Below are 12,301 nucleotides of genomic sequence, written 5' to 3'. Positions count from 1 at the left end.
CCCCCCACCCTTCAAAACACATTAACGCCAAAGATTTAAGTTCTTGATGTTTGTTGATGATTGGAAAATGAATGTTTCAGTAATAGAAACAATTTTTTACGTCCATTGAAATGATGGTATCACGACTCACAAAATAAAATCATAGTGTGAATGACCATCCCATACTGCTTGGTGAGATTGTTGGATTGTCCATCAGTTCAGTTCTTGTGAGTCGAAACGTGTCTTTTTGTTTGTTTGTTTGTTTTTGTGGCATATCAGGAAAGATCCATCTTTAGTCCATGTTCATTGATCTTCCGATTGTAAATGAATCAAAATTATTGTAATCTGTGTTTGCCAGTTTATGAAGTTCAGTCTTGTTTGAAGTTTTTTTTTCTTTCTTTATTTGGAAAATGTCCTGCAGAAATCCAGAACAAATGTTCCTAATGGAACACAAGAAATTGATCCCAAAAAGACCGAACTCATGAAATTTACTTTTTAGCACTACAAGCATTTGACTTAACTTAAGAGTGGGATGTCTTGTCTCGCTATAACCCCTCCCCTGGCCACCGTCCAGATGTCTTTTTTTTTTTTTTTTAAACATCACAAATAATTAAATTATTTCTGCAGGATTGTTCTCACTTTTTGTATCACTAAACAATTACATGCAATATTCCCTTTTTTGTCAGTCAGGGGTTCACGATGGAAGGAAATGTATTTGTGCAGTTACAGACCCAAAATACAGGCCTTTCTGTACACCTGGGGTTACAGTGACATCAGTTATGAGGGTTAATGGGACAAACCAAAATATTGTCAAGTTTACTTTTAATGACTGTTTGGTTGAGTTTACTTCAGAAAACTCAGCATCAACTTATACAACTCCAGGGAACAGATTTTAAGATCACCTCTCAGAAAATGAAGGTACATTTTGATTCTAACAAAGGTGCAGGCTCAGTAACAAAAAGGAACAATAACTCCACTGTTACCTTTTTCTGAGTGTTTATACTCACTATCATTGCAGGACTGTTAAAATAGCAACTGTCTATTATTCCTCTACTACTATTATTAATACCACTAGTACTGCTACTACTCATCCTTAAGCAGTTCTGCAAAGTTTTATTTGCAGCCAGGTTTTAATATGTTTTGTTCTTACAGAGGAGTTGTGTTGTCTTCTGACGAATGCTTATCTGATCACAGCGCCCAGCACAGCTTTGGGGAGTATCAGTTTCTTTAAAAAGAAAAAAAAAACTTGAAAAAAAACTTTTAAAAAAAATCATTTTTCAAAAAAGGTTATACAACATCCCCTCCTCCCTTCTATGCCTTTTACCCCTTTTTGGCATACGTACAGATCCAGCATGCATATTTGGTACTATTGACTGTTTTCTCTTGTGTGTAAAAGAAAAATGGTTTAAAAAGATGTCTTTAAAATCGAATGTTATTTGTCTGTTTATGGTGTATTGAGATCTGAATTTAATATAGCAAATTTAACATCACTGCTTACAGCTGTAACAAGTTATAGTCCTTTTGTGTTGGTTGTTTAATGGTATAACAAAACTGAGAAAGAGAACCAAAAATGTATGCCAACCATTGGTACATCACATGAATAAATAATAAGCTTTGAGTATTTTCAGTCCAAATTACGGCATTAACTATAGCCCAGTGTTCTTTTACAATAAATGATCAAAGATTTAAAACATCCAGTATGTGTCATTCATAAGAATTTTGCACAATAAACAATAAAAGAAAAAATGACAAAGTGCTGATTTACATAACATCAGAGAACCACAAACTTGTACCTTGACTGAATGAAATCTCTCCCATTCAGTATTTTCGGTTGACTCAAGCTGGTCTCTTTCTCAGCGTTACCCTCAGCCATACCTGCTTTTGGCTTCTCTTGGTATTCTCTTTGAAATGGTTTTTGGTCCTTCACCATTACACTACTTTCTTGTGTCCGTTGGAAGAGTTTGACTGTTTATGAGCCGTTTGTTTTATGAGCAAAACCCACGTATGATTATCAGTGGAGTTACAACATATTTGATTCTCTTGCAGAATAAAGGAAATATTTTGTTCACTTACAAATATGTGATTGTCTTTTTTGTAAATGCTTCCATCTCAGGGTGTACTCTCACTAGGTGGTTTGTAATGTGCCTGCGCATACCCCAAAATTCATTTGATTAGTGTGATCACTACATGCCATAGTTCAGTTTGACCCTTGTACATAACACGTGCAATGCAGCCAGTGTCATTGCTAGCCATGGATTTGCAACCCTTACTCAATAATAGCTACCCCTGTAAAAGTTGTTTTAAGTAATTAAGACGGAGACACCTTTCCTAATATATCATCCAGATGATACCGCAGCCACCCGAGCCGGGTTGCCTAACAGTTCATATTGGCTTCATCAGGTCATGGCATCCAGTTCGCACTGGAACAGTTTACAGTCAAGTGTGAAGTGGCAGGAATGAGAATCAGCACCTCAAAGTCTCAGCCGGAAAAGGGTGGAGTGCCCATTCTGGGTCGGGGACAAGTTGCTACTCCCAAGTGGAGGACACCTTGGTGTTCCCCCAGAAAAGCTGGAGGAGGTTGTCTAAGGCTCCTAAGGCTGCTGCCCCTGCAACCTCGCCTCAGAGAAGCTAAATAAAATAAATGGATGGATGCCATGTTGCTCCTCTGCCTAGGAAACCTACTCTGAAAAAGGACTAAACCTTCTCCAGCTTAAAAACTAATCAGTTACCGTTCTTTCCATAACTTTACACAGTATATCTTGGCCTGTAAGACCGTGCAAGCAATCCAGCCTCCTCTGATTTTAGTGCTTTAATGAGTATTGCTTGCTTCTATGAACTGGGGAGAAATCTCTCTTTCCATATATTATTCATAAAAACCAATATTTAGTCCAACACTGGTTCAATTATAATCTCTTCAGATAATAGTTATTAATGCCATGTTTTCCAGGGGCTGGCTTCCTTGCTTTTTTAAATAGCCCTTTTCAATTCTTCTAGCGATATTATAGTTTATATATGTGTCCTCTTAGTGTTTCTTTTCTTTTTCTTAGTTATTCCTCACCCATGTTACCACCTCTGAGAGCAGATTTAAATTTATTGTTAAATAGTTTTGTACCCCCTAAGTATGGAATTGTGTGGACTGCAACAAAGACTAGGCAATGAATTTTCATTGCCTAGGAACTCAAAATCTTAAGCCAAGGTTCTTCAATGACTTGTTAGCAGATCTTTAAATACATCAATACATCTTTTAAATGCCTGTAAATTTGCAATCAAACTATTGTATTCCATTGCTACAGGTAAAACAGAATCTGTCATCCTCATGGATTTCCAAGCCTGCAATTTCAGTGTATTCTTCACTTCTCTCTGTAAACCTCCTTCCCCTCCTTCTCTCATGAATCTTCACTTTTCGCTTCATGAACTTGTGTAACTGCTCTGGACCTAGATTAATTCATTCAAGGAATCTTTCTGCAACATCAGCTACTACTTTGATTATATCTGTCCTGTTGGATTGATTTCAAGCAGCTGACACCACATCGACCATAAATGCAAAAAAATAATTGAGTTTCTATGACTTGCTGAGCTGCCAGTGGCTGTGAAGAGGAGAAGAAGGGGGAGACATATCACACTACTTTCCCAGTTGCCTATTGCACTCCTTTAACTTTCCTCTGTTCATCTGCACATGTTATTGACTTTTAGGTTGAAGCTTTTCCTCTTGAACAGCTCATATTCTCTTGATGAAGGCATATGGTTTCTTCCACAGTTACGTCATCTAATTTCTTCGTAATCGCAATCAGGATCAAAAAAGGAAGAGTGCAGGAATAATTGGCAATTTTTGACTTAATATTTCACCTTTTAAAAACTGTTTACCTTCCCTCCCACTGCACAAAGTCATATAGGAGTAGCATCTTTTAGGTGCAGGTTTTCTCAGTTCTCAGTGCAGGTTTTTTCTTTTTTGAGAAAAAGGACAAAACTCTCCATCCCTGCATTGACTTCTGAGGATCAACACAATCACTGTTAAGAATAGGTACCTCCTGCCTCTGCTTTTGTCAGCCTTTGAGTTATTGCAAACTCAACCTCCACAATGCCTATCACTTGGTTCGCGTCCAAGAGGGAAACGAATGGAAAACAGCATTCAATACTCATCCGGGTCACTTCGAGTGTCTTGTAATGCCTAACACCAACACTCCCGCAGTGTTTCAGAGAGTGTTGGTGTTAGAGAGACTTTATTAACCAATTTGTGATTGTCTACCTGGACGACATTCTGTTTTTTTCCAAAAGTCATGGTGATCGTGTGAAACAGGTCCGGCTCATCCTGCAAAGACTGCTAGAGAATCGTCTGTTTGTAAAGGGAGAGAAATGAGAGTTCCCCGTGCAGACTGTAACACAGACTGTAAAAACGAGAAATTGATTTTTGTAACGCATAACTTTGTAACCTCAGGTTGGTAGCTTGATTTATTGGAGCCATTTAAGCTTAAGTGTTTTGCTCACTTGACACTTTCACTGTGTGAGCCATAAAGCCTTTTTTTTTAGTCAATAGTTCTACAGCCACTTCTGGAATCAGTTACCACTTTCACTTGTGGCAACTAACACATTTCAATTCCATTTTTCATTTCAATTTTATTTATATAGAAACAAATCACAACAACAGTTGCGAAGGGCAATTTGTATTGCAAGTTAAATACCGTAAAATAATATAAAGACAGTGAAAAACCCCAATAATCATCAGATTGAGTATAACGTGACTCACTAGTGCTTCTAAAGTGTGCAGTGGCTCCGATGTCTGTTTCTATTTCAGCTGCAGTTTCCTGAGCAAAGTTGACCTTTCAATTTGTGTGAATGTTTCTCTGGAAAAATACTGAACAGTACAGTAGCAGAGTACATGTTGTCCTGAAAAAGCCAGTGACAATTTTATATCTTTCCTGCTATTAAGTATGTTATATTTAGCAACATTTGTATATGCCTTATTTGGAAGTACACCTTACATGGCTACCAACTGAGTTAAATAAGAGGTTCAGATTTGGTCATACACAGTCAAGAATACGTATTTATTGTCCTAATATAAAACTGCAAAACAAACATCCGATCTTATTTTTACAGGTACAACATTGTCACTGACTTCTTTTTTTTTTAATTAATCAGTTATGGTTTATAATAGCAAGTGTGGCAACAGTCGCTATTTTCAAACTTTTTCCAGAATGGGACTAATTAGAGTGTGTGTTTATATTTGACTAAGGCAAATAGTCCTTGAGGTAGGTCAAGAGGTTGTAAGTAAATGAGAGGATGTGTGGTCGGGCTGATTCATGAAATCTTAGTAACATTGGGAAAGAGAACTGACCCAGTCATCACCAACAATGCCCCTTCTGTTAACCACCACACACACAAACACACACCTGAATGGACGCCAGTGTACTGCAGAGGGGAGATGTGCACCATTGCACAACAAAGAGAGAGAGAGATAAATGCAGAATGAGCGAGAGGCAGAATAAATGCTTTTATATCTACTGGAAATTCTATTTTATGACAGAACAACAAACAACAGTCTTTTGCTGACGCACAGTGCTACACTGGTGAGCGTTGTAAGCTGGTGCAACTCAAACAGAAGTTTTCTGCAGCATTTAAAGTGTGTTAACAGAACTTATGTTGGATACTTACACTACTGGTCAAAAGTTTTAGAAAACCCCAGTTTTTCCATCTTTTATTGCAATTCAAGTCCAATGAATAGCTTGTAAGTGGCGAACTGCCAGAGATTTAAAAAAGGTAAGGTTACCCAACACTGAAAAATAATGTAGATTTCCCTTTTACAGGGAACACAAAATGGGCTAACAATTTAATGCTGTTCTGCCACAATGGAGGTTGGTCCAGTCTTGAAAGCTGGTGCTACTAATTCCTACAGGTGTTCTAACCGTTCTGGATTACTTACAGTCCCATCTGTCTGCATAAAAGCAGTGTTGGAACACACTGTGATACCATACCCTCGTGAGCATCAGTTGAACAGTATTGTACTGTAGAAAATAGTGTGTTGCTACAAAAATGGTGGGAAAAAGGCAATTAACAGTGCAAGAGAGATAGACCATCACAACAGTCAAGGTGTCAGTGAGTACAGTTTCCTTCACCATCAAAAGGCACTTAGAAACTGGGGCAAACGCTGACAGGAAGAGGTCTGGCAACCCAAAGCCACAGCTGAATCAGAAGACAAGTTTCTGAGAGTTAACATCTTGCATGATAGGCGGTCACAGGACAAGAGATTGAAACACAGCTTACTGGCCCTACACATGAGCACAGACACACACTGGACTAGGGATGGGTATCGTTTAAGTTTTATCCGATACCGGTGCCAAACCGGTACTTTTGAAACGGTGCTGGTGCTTAAACGGTGCTCAAACAATGGAGTACACAATATTGGTTCAAAAACCTCTCATCAGCTGTTTTTTTTTGTAAAAAGATAACAATGTTAGCCTTTTCTGCAGCTATAGGGGATTTATAGCATCACTCTTGGCTGGAAGCAGTGCTTAAACAATGGAAAAAACACAAACTTTGTCCTAAACCTCTCATGTTTAACTGTTTTCCACTTTTTCTTTGGTCGTTTTAGCCTTTTTGGCCAGGGTGAAGGGAGTATCTGCCATCAAACAAGAAGACAGCCGCATGTAACTATGACGGTGTTTGCTAGTTCACTTTATTCATTAATGTAATAACGTGGTTAGCCTACTCAACGTAAATTATACACGAACAACATTAAGCTACTCACGCAGAGAAGAACGGCTGCTGCTGCCATCATCATCCGTCATCATTTCTGCTACACTGGCAGGGCTAGGGGCCAGGACTCTACTCTTCGGGTTTTTGGGGGATGATGCTAACTCCGGGTCCGATAACAGGCACCACGCCCGCAGAGGATGCGCTCGGTGTGAGGTCTCGCAGCAAGCTATCAAATACGGCGCATTTTTCGGCTTTTAAAAAAAACGCTATGCGTCGCCAGGTGTTTCATCGGATTTGAGGTGTTACCTCCTTTGACAGTATCACAGTATCACCTTAAAGCACTTGTTGCAGGCTGCTGAGTTTGCATATTTTGCTGTGAAGTACAGCCAGACTTTTGACCGCTTCGCCTTGGACATTTTTAATCTGTAGCTCTGCTCTAAAAGAACGTACGTACCGGAACCCGCCTACTACAGGAAAACGGAAAATGATTGGCTAGAATTCAAAGTGTATGACATCTCAGGAAAAAAAAAAGCACCGAAATGTGCGCTGCTTTTCGGTCTGGTTACTACCGTTTATGTCAGAACCGGTGCCATCATGGCACCGGATACCAGTACCCATCCCTACACTGGACCTTTCTTTCATATGGTCTGCCTGTCACTAACCTGGAGATCTGTGACTGTGCACTCTCAGATCATATGCCTGCGTTATTCACTGTTGTTTTTACACATACTGCAGTTAAATCTCGTAGGGTTATTAACCCCTCCACTGCCGCGCAGTTTCTGCTGCTTTTAAACCAGCTCTGTGGCTCCATTAAAAACCAGGCACCCTAAGGCTAAACCTGAGCTTTGGTTTAATGTTATCGAGCAGAACGCAGATGGAATTGTGGATCACTGGAATCCATTGATTCTGGTAACCACGTTGTTCTGATCTTGCTTGATTTAACTGCTGCCTTTGACACAGTAGACCAGAATATTCTCATATCTCAATTAAATGATCTAGTGGGTATTGGTGGCACTGCACTTAATTGGTTTAAGTCTTATTTGGCAAACAGAACGTTCTCTGTCAGCCTTCTCACTTCTGCATCATCTTCTGCTTCTCTGTCATGTGGCGTCCCACAGGGCTCAATTTTAGGGTCACTGCTCTTTTTACTGTATTTATTGTCTCTGGATTCCACCCTTAGAAGGCATGGGATCTCTTTTCATGGATTTGCTGATGACTGCCAAATTTATTTGCTACTAAAGCAGAAGGATGGTATCTCCGTAAAACCTCTCTTCACATGTCTAGATGACAGTAAATCTTGGTTGGCTTTAAACTGGTTTGTGTGAGTCCTCCTCTGTTATTACTAGCGTTGGTTTTAAGTTGACAGCGATTTTGAATTGGACAGCCAAATTAGAGCAGTGGTAATGTTCAGTTTTTACATTTAAGGTGACTGGCAAGAGTGAAATCTTTTCTTTCTAGGCAGCACTTTGAAACAGTGATCCATGCTTTTATTTCATATTGTCTGGACCACTGTAACTCGCTTTATGTGCAGATCAGTCAGTCATTGCTCTCACGTCTGCAGCTGGTTCAAAATGCCTCTGCACGATTGCTAGAAGGAACTCGTAAAAGAGAGCACATAACCCCTGTCGTGGCCTCACTGCACTGGCTGCCTGTGTCTTTTAGAGTTCATTTTAAAATTCTTATGCTTGTTTTGAAATGCTTTCACAATCTTGCCCCACCTTACATCGCTGAGCTTCTTCATCCCCACACACCCTGTCGGTCTCTTAGGTCAGCTGACCAGCTGCTCCTGGGCATACTGAGATCCAGGAGGAAGCTCAGAGGGGACAGAGCCTTTTCTATCGTGGCTCCTAAATTCTGGAATTTGCAGTCCATTTTATTAGTGGCTTTTTACTGTGAACATTGTCTGCTGTTCTTATTATATTTGATATTAATGCTCTTAACTGTATTATTTTATTGTTTTTTTGTAAAGCACTTTGGTATGCCTAAGGCTTTTAATGTGCTCTATAAATAAAGGTTGTTGTTGTTGTTGTTGGAATAACTTGCCCTTGCGCATTAGAGAGGCCGCTTCACTGTTCACTTTTAAAACATGTCTTAAAGCCCATTTTTATTCTTTGGCTTTTGGCCTCAACAAGACGGAGTTTTTCTTGTAATTAAATTAGTTGTTAACTAATTCATTAATTATTTTACTTTTTTCTTATATTTGGATTTTATTTATAGATTATGTAATTTTATTATTTATTTCCAATGTACTTTGTGTCAGCTGTGGTTGTTTTAAAGTGCTTTATAAAAGATGATGATGATGATGATGTAGAAAGAATGCCACGGGTGTGTTCAGCTGTTATATCTCTCAAAGGTGGCTACTTTGATCAGTCAAAAGTTTAGAATACACTTTGGTCTATAAATTGATTCCATGATTTCTTTTCTAACTCCAATTGGTTATTTGTACGAACGACCAAAACCAACTTTTGGCCGGTGATGTATATCAAGAGTCTTATGAATTCTGAAAATGTAAAAAGCTCATGTCAGTAAGTATGCTGCTATTACGTTACAAGAGAGAAAAATTAACTCTTGCATTGATAACTTTCAGAGTACCCAGAGAGCGCCAATATATACTACCAGTTGAAAGTTTGGCACACATTCATATTTAATCCAAAACATTTTCCCAGAGATGCTGAGCACTTGTTGGCCCTTTGGGCTTCACTCTGCGGTCCATCTCATCCCAGTCTATCTCGATTGGGTTTAGGTCAGGTGACTGTAGAGCCCAGGTCATCTGGTGCAGCACTCCATCGCTCTCCTTCTTGGTCAAATAGGCTCTTACACAGCCTGGAGGTGTGTTTGGGGTCATTGTCCTGTTGAAAAATAAATGATGGTCCAACTAAACTTGATGGGATGGCATGTCACTGGAGGATGCTATGGGAGCCTTGCTGGTTCAATGCGCATTCAATTTTGAATAATTCCCCAACAACAAAGACACGGCGGGTGGAACCAAAGATCTCAAATCATCATACCAAAGCACAGATTTCCATTGGTCCAATGTCCATTACTTGTGTTTCTTGTCCCAAACAAATCTCTTCTGCTTGTTGCTTTTCCTTAGTCGTGGTTTCTTAGGAGCTATTTGACCATAAAGGCCTGATTCACAGAGTCTCTTATGAACAGTTGAGCTAGAGATGTGTCTGCATTTATCTGGCCTCTAATCTGATGTGCTGTTAACTTGTGATTTCTGAGGCTGGTGACTCGAATGAATTTATCCTCAGTGGCAGAGATGACTATTGGCAATGATGGACTGTCGTTTCTCTTTACTTAGCTGATCTGTTCTTGCCATAATATGAGTTCAAACAGTTGTCAAATAGGGCTGTCAGCTGTGTACCAACCTGACTTTTGCACAACACAACTGATGGTTCCTCGTGTGCTGAGAGACAAAGAAGAAAACTTCAGAGAAATACATTTTCTTTTATACAACCTAGAATTGTGACCACTTGTCAGTTATGTTAAAAGTCAGTAAATAATTAAAGTGATCGCTGGGAAGCAGGATCAAGATAACAGCCAAAGAGCTAGAAATTGTGTCTGGCCAAACACTAGTTGCCCCTATGCATCATTGCATCCTACTGACACCACAAATCTCAACAAACATACCCAGATTGTTTGGGTGATAGCATCAACTGACAGAGACAAAGACAGAAACATCCTGAGAAATAACTGCACAAAGCCAAATGTCTTTCTTTTCGTACAAAGAAATGTAACTATTCTGAAGGTGGTCAGGTGAGAGAACAACACTGATTACATCCATTCTCTTTCAGTTATAGGCCAGAGGCCATCCCAGCTACCATAGGGTGAGAGGTGGGGTACACCCTGGACCGATCACCAGTCTGTCACAAGGCTTACACAGAGACAGACACTTACATTCACACCTATTGGTGGCAATTTAGAATTAACAATTAACCTAACCCCACTAACTATGAAGCCAGAGCACCCAGAGAGCACAAACACAGGGAGAACATGCAAACCACACAGAAAGGCCCCGAGCAGGTGGTGGAATCGAACTCAGGACCTTTTTGCTGTGAGGTAACAGTGCTAATCACTGCATCGCCAGTTTTTTTGTCTAGTTTGTGGATAGTTGATCATTTAGTCCGTTTATACATCATGGAACGTCATACAGGAGAAGAAAACTTGATCTGATTTTAATGTATAGCTGCTGCTGCTCAAGCCTCTTATAGTGAAGTTAACATTATATAACATCAGATGTGGCCTGAATCCTCTCCTCACTGACTCGCCTCCATCAACTTTTCATTTTACTTTTAGCTCTTAACTCTAATCACTTATATACTCCCACAGCCTGGCTGCAAGATTCACACTGGCACACACAGACACATACATTCATCCTGCTCTTGATGAAATCTGAACACAGTTTTTGCCCATATATGCCCACAGACAGTGTTGGGGAGTAATGGATTACATGAGTAACTGTATTCCGTTACAGTTACCGTTTAAAAAGGTGGTATTCAGAATACAGTTATTTTGTTGAAATAAAGGGATTACACAGCGGTCTTTTCCTGTTTCATATGTTAGGGTATGCCCTCTTTTGGTAATTCCACGCCGGTGGAAACCCAAACAAAACACGCATTAGGAGGCTCAAATGCCTGTGTCTCAATCTCGTGTCTTATAATGACGTGAGGAAATATTTTTGATGATTTAATATGAAGGCAATAGGCAGAGTGCTACAGGCATAGCCCTAAAGAATGTAGCCTCATGGGCAGTGTAGTGCGTGCTGCAGGGACTGCCATACCCGTTATGTGTCTGTGAGCGAGGGAGGGAGAAAAAGGAGAGTGGAAAAGTACGAGTTGTCACCGAGCAGAAACGGGAGCTGGAAGCATGTAAATATAATAATAACCACTGCAGCCAAAAAGAGTGCCTGACGAGCCCAGTTGTAAGTAAGCTATTAAGACTCGACTGTACACTGTGTTGCGTTGGAGCAGCCTTTCAACGCCTCTCTCTGTCTCTCGCTAGCAAAGTTGACCCAGACAACAAAGTAAAGCTAGTTTGGAGGTGTGCACCCAATCCTGAAATTCAGATAAATTTCCTTCAATTAAGAAAACTTCATGCTTCGCTGTGCTTCAGTCTCTTAAATAGTAAGTTCAATAACAGCAGTGAAAAGAGACTTTAACAGCAGGCAATGAAATGAGCCTATAAGTGCAGAAATCTGTGTGTCCTCATTTTCTTTTCTTGTTTTCTCTGTTTGATTTTTGGTCTTTGATTATGCTTATTTGAAGCAAGTTTTAAACAAAGAATGAGAGGCATGTACAAGAGACTGCTGTTTGACATTCACTTTCCTGTTCTCTTCTTGTTACAACTGCTGTAGAAGGAAGGAGAACATTTCTCTCGCTGTCTTCCTTTCTCCTAGAGTTCATTGCTCTGCAGGGAGCTACAGGTGTGCGCCCAGTGTCCTTGTGTGTCACACCATGAATGTCTGAGGGATGAAACACAACATCACAGCAGGATTTCTGCCTTTGCATTCTGGTTTAGTTCTGCACACAGCACACAAGTGCTTTAAATTCTACTTGGTAAACAAGAACAATGTACAGTGAGACAGTATGTTGCAAAACCATATGTTAATAAAGGATGAGCATTGTTCTTA

This window comes from Pundamilia nyererei, unplaced genomic scaffold (assembly GCF_000239375.1).
Source record: "Pundamilia nyererei isolate P.nyererei 1_Seehausen unplaced genomic scaffold, PunNye1.0 scaffold00057, whole genome shotgun sequence".
Classification (NCBI taxonomy): domain Eukaryota; kingdom Metazoa; phylum Chordata; class Actinopteri; order Cichliformes; family Cichlidae; genus Pundamilia; species Pundamilia nyererei.
The sequence above is the reverse complement of the archived record's forward strand: the minus strand, read 5'-3'. Positions refer to the sequence as shown.